The sequence below is a fragment of the Lepidochelys olivacea genome (assembly GCF_965140295.1).
Source record: "Lepidochelys olivacea isolate rLepOli2 genome assembly, chromosome: 4".
NCBI lineage: Eukaryota > Metazoa > Chordata > Testudines > Cheloniidae > Lepidochelys > Lepidochelys olivacea.
In genome coordinates, this window is record NC_140414.1 from 113,828,764 (window position 1) to 113,842,156 (window position 13,393).

Below are 13,393 nucleotides of genomic sequence, written 5' to 3' on the forward strand. Positions count from 1 at the left end.
GGGGGTGTGGAGCGTGGGATCTGGGAGAGAATTTGGGTATAAGAGGGGGCGCGGGATGGGTGTGGGGTGCTGGATCCAGGGGCAAGTGATGTCCCGGCTGCTCTCATTGGCTGGGAACTGCAGCCAATGGGAGCCGCGGGAGCAGCGCCTGCAGGTGGAGGCAGCACACAGAGCCTCCTGCCACGCTTCTGCTTAGGAGCAGCCGTGACAGGTCACCATTTGTGGGGAGCTGCTCGAGGTGAGCAGCCCCCAGATCCGGCACCCCACACTCCAAGCTGCTGCCCTGAGTTCCCTCTGGCACCCAAACTCTCTCCCAGAGGGCTCCCCCTCCCCCCCACCACACCCAAACTCCCTCCCTCTTAGTTAAACAGCATTTTTCATTTACCAGCACCCCCCATTCCCCCAACAGGCCGGGTAAAACAGCTTTTACTGTATTTAGTTCTTTTCAGAAATAACAAAGTAAGTATTAGAATACAACATGGGAGAGAAGAGCAAATCTATATATATTTGCAACAGGTACTGAAAGCAGCAGAAGAGTTCAGAGTTAAATGGAAAATATATTTTTAATATGAAGCGAAGGATGTACAGTCATGGTATAAAGAGGTTTGATTTGTTTAACAAAAAGGACTAAACAGATACCTACCCAAGTTTAATTTATCTAGTGTAACCCTGACAATAAATTCAGTATTATGTAAGAGATTTAACAACGAGAGAGTTTCCAGTTAGTCTTCATTTTGAGTCAAACCCATATGCATTTACTTAGCATGAGACACTGATGCAAGACTCTTGCAATACTGCGGCACAACAGGTTGTGTGAAACGTAAACTTTTGACTCCTCTTGCAGTTGTAAGTCTATTATCTTGTGGCTATTCGACTGAAGTTGCTTGTTTCTTAAGTTTAAAATAACAAAAAGAGAGAAAACAAATCCTTTAACATGTATGAGGGTGAGCAGTGGAAGAATCATGCCAGAATTGAGCCGCTTTGGGACAAGAAGCAACATAGGGCCTTTCATGATGATTTTAAACTAATTGAACCTGGGCATCATTCAGTTTTTGAATAGGGGATCAATTGCTCCCTCCTGCAGAGAAACACACAGGATGAGAAGAAGTCAGCTGGAAACTCTGCAATGTCTGTTTTCTTCTGCATCTTCTCCACTAGAGTGGTGTTTTGTATCTTAAAGAAGGGGCCGGGGTGAGCCCTGTGAGATAGCCACAGGAGACTACCCGTTGTACTGGTTGCTACACAGACTTCAGCGCAAGCTAGCAACCAGAGTACATACCCAGTGTTCCCACGGGTATGAGGTGGCTACTTCACTGCTGTGGTTACCTGTGCTTGTTAGATTAAAGCTAGCACCCGTATGTTTACCTGAGCTACAATCACACCTTCATTAGCTATGTGGATGTACCCTTGGACAGAATGGAGAATCTAGGCCACGATTTTTAGCCTGCTACTGTCCTTTTAAAAGCTTTGTCTATGTAGGATTAGTGACCTGCAGCTCATGTACATCTTTCATATGATGTGGTTTATTGTCATAATATAGCCTTTCACTGATCATTTTAGTGTCTTTGGTGGAAGATGAGAATATTTTTAATATGTTAAAGGCTTTTTGATTCCACTGAAAATATTTAACAAATCTGTGGTCACCTAAATATTCACAGTCGTTTCTGACATCACAGAGGACAGAAGGGGGAAAAAGAAAAAGGATGCAGACCTTGGCTATTCCTTCTCCAAAACGTAGGGCCCTGCTACTTCAGGGCGCTATGATATACTATTAGTATATTACTAATTCATTTGTGTGGTTAGTAGTATAGGGTCTATGATACAGAACTGAACTGTTCTGATTCTATCCAGAAGAGGGCAGAGCAATTTGTTACAGGAATTTACAAAAGCAAAGTAATCTAAAGGGTTGGCTGTTACGCCACGATAGTATTCTCCTGAACTCTGACCTGCAGCAAGTTCTTATCTCCCAGAGTCCAGAGATGTTTATTTTTTCAGCTGAGTACCGCAAGGCAGTCTGTAAGGCTTAAAAAAGAAAAGGAAAAAAAAATCAATAAAGTTGCAAAGATACTTCACAATGTAACACAGATGACAACATATAGAAGAAATTAATAGGGACATTTGAAGGGAAGACAGGGTTGCGCCATTAGCCCCTACTGAAATATACTGGATTTGATGGATTATTTTAATGGGCCAGAATGACAAAAAAGGGACTGTTCCACCTAAACAGGGACAGCTGGCACCTATGACAAGGATGCATTGCTGTCTGGTTGAGTCTGTCAGCCAGCATGACTGAAATAATAGCATTGAGAGGTATGAACATTCCCTATTCACCTTAATTGGAAGTTAATATGAAGCCTCATTATGAACACTTATGTGTTAACCACTTCATGGCTGACTAGAGACATCCAGCTAACATACTTGCAGCATGTCCAGGGCAAGAACCATTTTAATTTTCTGCATGACATTTCATGTTCCAGCTGACCCATGGACTGTGCCTAACTGCATGTAATGAATGACTTTTGCAAGTGATGGCATTTCGTTCTATGTCTGACACCAGAGAAGTCCTCTTTGGACAGAATTTAAATCTAGGAAACAAACTGCATTTTTCTCAAAGGCTCGCACAACTTCTTGTGTAGAAGTTGGGGGTGGGAAAGAACCTTACCAGTATTTGCAAAGCCAGCTGGCAGCTTTCCAGTATATTCTGTGCCTCTATGGAAACCTGCCTTGAGGTGAACTGTACTGTAGCAGCGGCCAAGGAATTGGATTCAGCCTGGTTCCTGAAGTTCTGAAGGCCTGTTTCAGAATTCTGCTATCCAGAACCAGCATCAATTGGAAGGACATGAGATGATAGAGATATGTGCCCATACTGTATGTCTTGAGCCATCTGCCAGGATTCAAAGCACGACAGGTGGGATTAGAGGATTTAGGCAACTAATTACAGTATTTACTTTCATACAAAGTGTTTCTGTGTGAGAGAGAGAGGAGGATTAAGTTAATTGAAGAAATCTCTGGCAGTTATTTGAAAGGTGGTTGTACAATGATTATTTAATCTTGCATCTCACCTGCTTCTGAGATCAGAATTGATTAAATTTAAAAACACCAACTAGAAGGGGACTGGTGGTGGGGTTACTGCACCTTTCCCTTTAGGTCACCAGTTCAAATCTTGCCTAGGTTGCTAATGATGCAAAGTTTTTACCATCATACAGGTTTGTGGGCTATATAATATAAGATTGGGAGTGACAGTACAGCTCCAAAAAAACCAAGGGTCTGAGTCTGCTCCCATTGCAGTGAATAACTAAGGATCAGGGCTAAAGTAGCTACATCGCAAAGTCCATCACTGGAATTAAGAACTTCATTGGTTATATCAGCAAAAAGACGGAATAGACTTTGAAAACGCAACTCCTGGTGGGAAGTATTTGGGGGATTGTTCAGTTCATATTTGGTGGATAATGAGAGGATGTCAAGGCTCTGCAGGATTATCAGTCTGGGACCTTTCTTCAGCCCTAAAGAAAAGGGGGGGGGGCGAGGGGAAGCAAGCAAAACACAAACCAAAACACAAACCAAACCAAAAAACCCTCAGCCTCAGAATCAAAACAGCTTTGATCAATGGATCTGTTCTCAGAAGCACTTTATTTTGTTAACTGCTTTCTAACAAATGAAGAATTGCTCTGTGATTTCTTTCCAAAGATGGAATTCAGCTTCCCAGAGCAAGATGAAAAGCTAATTTTCCTCTAGTTTAACATATTTGTGTACGCATGTCAGGTGAAATAAATGACATTGATATTCAGTCTGTAGATAGAGTTTGGGAGCTGGTGCAACCTATATCTTTCTCATCTGACTAGAACATTAACTTATGCTCCTGAGGGCTGTGCAGCGTGCAGAGAGAGAGCACAGACCTAAGGATAATTTATCATCGCTCTCTCCTGTGTATCACTCTCTTGCCCCAAACTTGCCCATATCAGACAAGGAATAGAAATAATTTACTTTTGCCTTAACTGCTTCAAACTGAACTAATTTAAGGTCTTATTCCAAACAGTTGTTTGCATCCTGAAAACTGAATATACAGTGTGGTCTTTTTGTAACTAACTTTTTGTTTCTTTGCTAAATGGCTGATGGGGCATCTTTACCATGCATTTGCTCCAGGCCTAGCGTAATGGAGACCCATTTTTTTGTTGGTCCCCAGGTACCACCATAATAAATTATGAATAATTAAATCTGAGTATAAGAATAATATAGGCTATGGTACATTATCAGCTGACCTTTTCAAATAATTATATTGACACGAATACTTTGTTCCTGTGACCTTTCATCTAAGCATTGCAAAAATCAGTCTGCAAGAATTATTTACAGCTATGTCTACACTACACCAGCCCAGCTGCAGCTAATGCCACCATAATGCAGTAGTGTAGACACTTCCTGTGTCGACAGAAGGGCTTTTTCCATCGCTGTAGTTAATCCACCTCTCTGCTCAGTCAGGGCTAACTTTTAAGTGTTCATCAGGCCTAAATCTCATAATGTTCCTTTGAAGTAGGAGTGATTGTTATCCAGGCTGTACCATGAGGCACCAAAAGGTTATAGGACTTCTGCAAAGTCACAGAGCAAAGCTGCAGTACAGGTTTATAGATTCTAAGGCCAGAAGGGACCACTATTATCATCTGGTCTGACCACCAGGATAGCACAGCCCATAGGACTTCCCCCCCCAAGTAATTCCAGTTTGACCTAGAGCATATCTTTTAGGACAGAGGTGGGAAAACTACAGCCCGCAGGACCATCCTGCCTGGCCCTTGAGCTCCCAGCTGGGGAAGCTAGCCCCTGGCTCCTCCCCTGCTGTTCCCCCTCCCCCGCAGTCACGCCACCATGCGGGCAGTGTGTCTGGCTCCAGCCAGATGGTGGAGCTGCAAGCTCCTGCTGCTCTCAGCTGCATGGTAAGGGGGTGGGGGGTGTTGGATAAGGGGCAGAGGGTCCCAGGGGCAGTCAGGGGACAGGGAGCAGGAATGGTTGGATTGGATGTGGGAGTCCTGAGGGGCCTGTCAGGTGGCTGAGGTGTGGATAGGGGTTGAGAAAGTGAGGGGATGGGGAAAAGGTGAGGGTTGGATAGCGGGTGTGGATAGGGGTCTGGGGGGCAGTCAGGGGCAGGGAGTGAGAGAGTTGGATGGGTCAGGAGTTCTGAGGGGAGTAGTCAGGGGGCGGGAAGTAGGAGGGGACAGATAGGGGGCAGGGGCCAGGCTGTTTGGGGAGGCACAGCCTTCCCTACCCAGCCCTCCATACAGTTTCGCAACCCTGATGTGGCCCTCTGGCCAAAAAGTTTGTCCACCCCTGTTTTAGGAAAACACCCGATCTTGATTTCAAAATTTAAAAAGAGCTGGGAATAAAACAGAGAACTCTTGGGGGTTTGTCTTAAACATACAGCTAAGGGTAGCATAAAATTCCTCCTGGGTAGCTGTACTGAATCTTTACCTGTAAGGGGTAAGAAGCTCAAATAACCTAGTTGGCACCTGATCAAAAGGGCCAATGAGAAAAGAAGATACTTTCAAATCTGGGGAGGGGAGTTTTGTTTGTGCTCTCTTTGTTTCTTTCTCTGTCCAGAGAGGGAACAGAGAGAGAGAGAGACCAGGCTGGAAAAAATCTCCTGAAAACATACCTGAAATGAGAATCTAAGATTACAAAAAGTGTAAGTAATGGCAAGGAAATGCATTAGATTATCTTTTGTTTTAGCTTGTGAATTTTCCCTATGCTAAGAGTGAGTTTTATTCCTGGGTTTTTTGTTTGTTTGTAACTTTGAAGCTGAGCCTAGAGGGGAATCCTCTGTGTTTTAAATCTTTTTATTACCCTGTAAAAAGTACCTTCCATCCTGATTTTTGCAGGTGTGATTCTTTTACCTTTTTTTAAATAAAATTCTTCTTTTAAGAACCTGATTGATTTTCAGTGTCCTAAAAACCAAGGGGTTTGGTCTGTGCTCACATTGCAACTAATTGGTTAGGAAAGTATTCTCAAGCCTCCCCAGGAAAGGGGGTGAAGGGCTTTGGGGGAATATTTTGGGGAAACAGGGACTCCAAGTGGTCCTTTTCCTGAATTTTTGTCTAAATCACTCGGTGGTGGCAGCAATACTGTCCAAAGACAAGGAAAGGATTTGTGTCTTGGGGAAATTTTTAACCTAAGCTGGCAGAAATAAGCTTAGGGGGTCTTTCATACGGGTCCCCCACATCTGTGCCCCAGAGTTCAGAGTGGGGAGGGAACCCTGACAGGGTTAGACTAGATGACCCTTGCAGTCCCTTCTAATGCTATGATTCTATGAACCACAGTTCCAGGCTTCTTTTTGGTCATCCTGTAACCAGGCACGCATGGGTGACAGGTGGACCTCCACTTTGGGGAGGCTAGCCAACTGACCCCGCCCCTTCTGCCCAAGGCCCTGCCCCTGCATGCTGGAGCCCCGAAACACGCCCCCCCCATGACAGCAGGAGCCCTGAGGCCCCCCCTTGCAATCAGAGGAGCCTCGACTCGCTCATCCCAGCCACCCCAGGCCAATCCCCGCCAGGACCGGGCCGAGCTCCGTGCCAGGCCACTCCCAGCACCAGGCCAGGCACCTACTTGTCTCTCCCCTTCCCCCAATCCCCCGCAACCAGCAGACCAGGCCAGCCCCAGTGCTGGGCTGAGTCGAGCTGCCTGAGTGCCAAGCCAAGCTACTCCCCCCTGCTTGAGTGACGGGCAGAGCTGGTGCCCTCCCCTCATCTGAGCCGGTGGCCCCAGTGCCCGGCCAATCCACCACACTTCCCTGCCAAACCCCCGTGCCCACCGCTTGCTTGCAGCATCCCTCCTCACTTCCCCACCCTGAGGAGAAACGATACGGCGAGCAGCAGGGACCTGGGGGGCGGGAGGTGGAGTGCAGATAGGCAGGCGGCTGCAGCAGCAGACAGTGGCTGGAGGGGCCTCGGGGAAGAGGTGGGGCCACCATGGCCCAGGTGTCTCTTGTGGGTGGCTGCGCCAGGGAAGGCTTTGCCTTCCCTGACCTATTATACACGTCACCCATGCAGGCAAGGATACCAAACCCTTGGCAAACAAGATCAAGGGGTTTGTTACCTGGGGTTCTTTCAACCCAAAGCTCTTGGTAACTTTTACTCTGTGCAAGGTGGTATCAGGAAATAAATCAGGGGAGACATGGCCGTCCAACCGATAGATGGCTGGCACAAACAGGACAACACAAGAGTTCTTTCACTTAAAGCTAAACTTGACTTAGTCTCAAGCACTTATACACACGTCTGCAAGAGGTTAGTAAAACACCCCAACCCTTGATAATTACCAAAGCTGAGTGTGGCTCTCGAGTGGCACAGCAGTCTGCCGCTGGGAAACACAAGATGCATCCAGAGGGAGAGAGTCCAGAACTGAAGAGTCCCCCGACCTCAAACTTTTCCCCCTTATTTATACATTAGTAATGGAATGACATGTCCCTTAAAGAAAACTTGTTAAGCAAGCAGTTCCAATGGGCAAGCAAGAGGCTCCTTCTGATTATCGGTTAACCAGGAGTGGGTTTTTCCAGAGTTTGCAGCCTTGAGGTGCCAATAGACATTCCTGGGGCACATCCTGCTCTTCTAAGATGCAATTATCAGCAACTTCAACACAATTCATATCAGGAAGGATGCGGGGTCAAGCTGCCCTCTCTGTGGCACCCAAAAAACCCCCTCCCCTCCAGCCTTGGTTAAGCTAAGCCTGCTGACTTGGCTGCTTTTAGCAATAAGCCATAGTGGTTTCAGGCACTTTATTGGTTTGCCAAAGTCTCCCCGTACAGGTTCAGCATTGTAAATATTTGGAGGTGGCAGACTTCACAGGTTAAAAAAGAAAAAGGCAATTTTAATCTTCTGCATAATACACAAGGAACAGTCACTGGCTCCCTGTACAATAGTGCAGCAGGCTTCAAGTCTTAGCCCATGTCTACACTGGGGTTTTTTGAATCCTAGAATCATAGAATATCAGGGTTGGAAGGGACCTCAGGAGGTCATCTAGTCCAACCCCCTGCTCAAAGCAGGACCAACACCAACTAAATCATCCCAGCCAGGGCTTTGTCAAGCCTGACCTTGAAAACTTCTAAGGAAGGAGATTCCACCACCTCCCGAGGTAACGCAGTCCAGTGTTTCACCACCCTCTTAGTGAAAAAGTTTTTCCTAATATCCAACCTAAACCTCCCCCACTGCAACTTGAGACCATTATTCCTTGTTCTGTCATCAGCTACCACTGAGAACAGTCTAGATCCATCCTCTTTGGAACCTTCTTTCAGGTAGTTGAAAGCAGCTATCAAATCCCCCCTCGTTCTTCTCTTCCGCAAACTAAACAATCCCAGTTCCCTCAGCCTCTCCTCATAAGTCATGTGTTACAGTCCCCTAATCATTTTTATTGCCCTCCACTGGATGCTTTCCAATTTTTCCGCATCCTTCTTGTAGTGTGGGGCCCAAAACTGGACACAGTACTCCAGATGAGGCCTAACCAATGTGGAATAGAGGGGAACGATCACGTCCCTCAATCTGCTGGCAATGCCCCTACATATACAGCCCAAAATGCCATTGGCCTTTTTGGCAACAATGGCACACTGTTGACTCATATCCTGCTTCTCGTCCACTGTAACCCCTAGGTCCTTTTCTGCAGAACTGCTGCCTAGCCATTCGGTCCCTAGTCTGTAGCGGTGCATGGGATTCTTCCTTCCTAAGTGCAGGACTCTGCACTTTTTCTTGTTGAAACTCATCAGATTTCTTTTGGTCCAATCCTCTAATTTGTCTAAGTCCCTCTGTATCCTATCCCTACCGTCCAGTGTATCTACCTCTCCTCCCAGTTTAGTGTCATCTGCAAACTTGCTGAGGGTGCAATCCACACCATCCTCTAGATCATTTATGAACTTACTGAACAAAACCGGCCCAAGGACTGATCCTTGGGGCACTCCACTTGATACCGGCTGCCAACTAGACATGGAGCCATTGATCACTACCCGTTAAGCCCAACATTCTAGCCAGCTTTCTATGCACCTTATAGTTCATTCGTCCAGCCCATACTCTAACTTGCTGGCAAGAATACGATGGGAGACCATGTCAAAAGCTTTGCTAAAGTCAAGGAACAACACGTCCACTGCTTTCCTCTCATCCACAGAGCCAGTTATCTCGTCATAGAAGGCAATTAGATTAGTCAGGCATGACTTGCCCTTGGTGAATCCATTCTGACTGTTCCTGATCACTTTCCTCTCCTCTAAGTGCTTCAGAATGGGTTCTTTGAGGAACTGCTCCATGATTTTTCCAGGGACTGAGGTGAGGCTGACTGGCCTGTAGTTCCCAGGATCCTCCTTCTTCCCTTTTTAAAAGATGGGTACTACATTAGCCTTTTTCCAGTCATCCGGGACTTCCCCTGATCGCCATGAGTTTTCAAAGATAATGGCCAATGGCTCTGCAATCACATCCGCCAACTCCTTTAGCACTCTTGGATGCAGCGCATCCAGCCCCATGGACTTGTGCTCGTCCAGCTTTTCTAAATAGTCCCGAATCACTTCTTTCTCCACAGAGGGCTGGTCACCTCCTCCCCATGCTGTGCTGCCCAGTGCAGCAGTCTGGGAGCTGACCTTTTTTGTGAAGACAGAGGCAAAAAAAAGCATTGAGTACATTAGCTTTTTCCACATCCTCTGTCACTAGGTTGCCTCACTCATTCAGTAAGGGACCCACACTTTCCTTGACTTTCTTCTTGTTGCTAACATACCTGAAGAAACCCTTCTTGTTACTTCTTGTTACATCTCTTGCTAGCTGCAACTCCAGGTGTGATTTGGCCTTCCTGATTTCACTCCTGCATGCCCGAGCAATATTTTTATACTCTTCCCTGGTCATTTGTCCAATCTTCCACTTCTTGTAAGCTTCTTTTTTGTGTTTAAGATCAGCAAGGATTTCACTGTTAAGCCAAGCTGGTCATCTGCCATATTTACTATTCTTTCTACACATCAGGATGGTTTGTCCCTGTAACCTCAATAAGGATTCTTTAAAATACAGCCAGCTCTCCTGGACTCCTTTCCCCGTCATGTTATTCTCCCAGGGGATCCTGCCCATTAGTTCCCTGAGGGAGTCAAAGTCCGCTTTTCTGAAGTCCAGGGTCTGTATTCTGCTGCTCTCCTTTCTTCCCTGTGTCAGGATCCTGAATTCGACCATCTCATGGTCACTGCCTCCGAGGTTCCCATCCACTTTTGCTTCCCCTACTAATTCTCCCCAGTTTGTGAGCAGCAGGTCAAGAAGAGCTCTGCCCCTAGTTGGTTCCTCCAGCACTTGCACCAGGAAATTGTCCCCTACACTTTCCAAAAACTTCCTGTATTGTCTGTGCACTGCTGTATTGCTCTCCCAGCAGATATCAGGGTGACTGAAGTCTCCCATGAGAACCAGGGCCTGCGATCTAGTAACTTCTGTGAGTTGCCGGAAGAAAGCCTCATCCACCTCATCCCCCTGGTCTGGTGGTCTATAGCAGACTCCCACCACAACATCACCCTTGTTGCTCACACTTCTAAACTTAATCCAGAGACTCTCAGGTTTTTCTGCAGTTTCATACTTGAGCTCTGAGCAGTCATACTGCTCCCTTACATACAGTGCAACTCCTTCCTGAACAGTTTATATCCATCCATGACAGTGCTCCAGTCATGTGAGTTGTCCCACCAAGTCTCTGTTATTCCAATCACATCACAATTCCTTGACTGTGCCAGGACTTTGAGTTCTCCCTGCTTGTTTCCCAGGCTTCTTGCATTTGTGTATAGGCACTTGAGATAACTCACTGTTGTCCTGCTTTCTTAGTATGAGGCAGGAGCCCTCCCCTCTCACGCGCTCCTGCTCGTGCTTCCTCCCGGTATCCCACTTCCCACTTACCTCAGGGCTTTGGTCTCCTTCCCCCGGTGAACTTAGTTTAAAGACCTCCTCACTAGGTTAGCCAGCCTGCTTGCGAAGATGCTCTTCCCTCTCTTCATTAGGTGGAGCCCGTCTCTGCCCAGCACTCCTCCTTCTTGGAACACCATTCCATGGTCAAAGAATCCAAAGCCTTCTCTCCAACACCACCTGTGTAGCCATTTGTTGACTTCCACGATTCGACGGTCTCTACCCGGGTCTTTTCCTTCCACGGGTAGGATGGATGAGAACATCACTTGCGCCTCAAACTCCTTTATCCTTTTTCCCAGAGCCACGTAGTCTGCAGTGATCTGCTGAAGGTCATTCTTGGCAGTATCACTGGTGGCCACGTGGAGAAGCAGGAAGGGGTAGCGATCCGAGGGCTTGATGAGTCTCGGCAGTCTCTCCGTCACATCATGAATCCTAGCTCCTGGCAAGCAGCAGACTTCTCGGTTTTCCCGGTCGGGGCGGCAGATAGATGACTCAGTCCCCCTGAGGAGAGAGTCCCCGACCACCACCACCTGCCGCCTCCTCTTGGGAGCGGTGGTCGTGGAACCCCCAACCCTAGGACAGTGCATCTCATGCCTTCCAATCTGTGTGGCTACAGCTGCACCAATGTATACCCTCTAGTAAAGGTGTACTGCACTGCTGTAAAAAGTGAACTTACACCTGGTGCAGCATATCCTACATTAGGAATATGTTTTCACTATGGAGACTATATGAGTGTAGCAAGGTCGCTGTAGCTATGCCAGCATAACCCTCCAGAGTATATGGAACCTACACTGACAGCAAAAGTTTTTCTGTTGCTATAGGAACACTACCTCACCGAGGGAAGGTGGATATATTGATGGAAGCATTCTTCCATTGACAGCTGCAGTTATGCTGGGGGCTAGGTCAGCATAGCTGTGGTGCTCAGGAGTGTATTTTTTTCACACCCTGAGTATTGTAACTATGTCAGCCTAACTTTTGTAGACCAGGCCTAAGCCTTTGCTACACCAGGTGGCTATTAACCCAAGTGGACAAGGCTTTGATCTGCATTTCCAAGAGTCCTCATAGTCTGGGCTCTGGATACTGAAGGAACCACCTCAACCTCCTTTGCCCACCTTTCTCTTGTCAGGAGCAGAGGCACTGTCCATACCAACGGTAAAACTTAAGTGGGCAAGAGTCAGGAACTTGGAACAACAACAAACCTTCCAACTGTCTGGGCCAAATGTCAAACCCTCTTCTTCAGCCTCTCTTCCCTCCCTAAGTAGTAGATACTGTTAGCTTACATAATAAAAGAAACACACCAGGAAAAAACATGCTTGTAGCATTTCCTGGTGTGGGAGGAACAGAGAGGGACCCTCACACAACAGATGTTAGTCTCCTTATTGATTCTTAACAGTGGAAGGTACAGTATTAGAATTTAAATGAATACAATAGAGTTCCTCGCTCAGGGCTTATTAGGTCATTCAGCTCTGCTCATGCCCTGTAATTCTGATATAGGCACAATCATCTATGCAGATTCTGGTCTCTCTGCTGCGTAATCAGAGCTTTGGGAACTTCCTGCAGTATTAATAGTTTCTTTTAATGAGATATTGGGTGTGGCACTTTGCATAGGGTAATATGTGAGGTCTTTAAAGACTACTCTCAGAAGACAGTAATATCCTAATGCCTCCACAATTTGCCAACACAAATAACTGAAAACCTAAAGCAAAACTGGTCAGTATGTTATCAGCATGTAGCATATGGGGTGTGTGTGTATATATGAATCTTTAAAGCTTTCTGGAAATAGACTCTTCTTTCTTATTAAGGCTGAACACAGAGGGACTGCTGACCTTAGTATCTTACGGTACTGTCTTTATCCAAGTGCACGCTGCATTTTAGAATTCCATGAAGATCACTTAGATTAAGATGGGAGCATTAGATACTCAGACCTGTAGTCTCTTGAGGCCGCACTCTTGTCCGAAGGATGAGGTCAGGCGCAATCTTTTCCATTGAATGAAAATTAGGTTTGGCGCACAGCTCCTGACACCTGTGACAATCAACATAAAATGTAGAGCGTTTTACTCAGTTTGAAATCTAACAGATGCCAACAAAGTCATTAGCTGTCTGGATATGTGTAAATGTGACACTCCCCAGGGGTACACATGATTGTGAGGCACCACACCACTGAAACGGATCTTTAATGGCCTACAGCTGGGCCGATTGTTACCTGCACGAATGAAAATTCAGAAACAATATGCTTAATGCTTAGTAATTTATTTGAGACAGAGTCACACAAGCAGTAAAGATTATATATTACACATCTCCCTAATAAGCCTCAATTCCCCAAGCATAAACCCTCAGTAACTATGTTGGTCTTACACAGGATCCTGATTGGCCAACAAAGCAGGTATATCTACCAGTTCAGATGGAGACTTCTTTTCTTCTCTTCTTCTCCCCTCTCATGTACTTGGTCTGTCAAATCTCCCCCAAAGCAGGGTCTTGGTTAGCCAGAGGCCTTCTGTCTTACAGCGTCATAGTCTTCT

The 13,393-nt window shown here is 46.3% G+C and overlaps 1 long non-coding RNA gene across 4 annotated transcripts; it reads right to left on the minus strand.

Annotated features, from left to right (window-relative positions):
* Positions 1-580: 580 nt before the first annotated feature.
* LOC311520215 lies at positions 581-13,391 on the minus strand. Of its 4 annotated transcripts, none has more exons than XR_014711521.1 (4): positions 7,298-7,385; positions 2,663-2,884; positions 1,947-2,022; positions 581-890 (listed from the first exon to the last, which is right to left on the minus strand). It is a non-coding gene; the product is annotated as an uncharacterized lncRNA (long non-coding RNA). The 4 variants fall into 4 exon arrangements; XR_014711522.1 differs by lacking the exons at positions 581-890; positions 7,298-7,385 and adding exons at positions 12,800-12,897; positions 13,268-13,391; XR_014711523.1 differs by lacking the exons at positions 581-890; positions 7,298-7,385 and adding exons at positions 12,800-12,897; positions 13,230-13,391.
* Between the last annotated feature and the right edge of the window lie 2 nt (positions 13,392-13,393).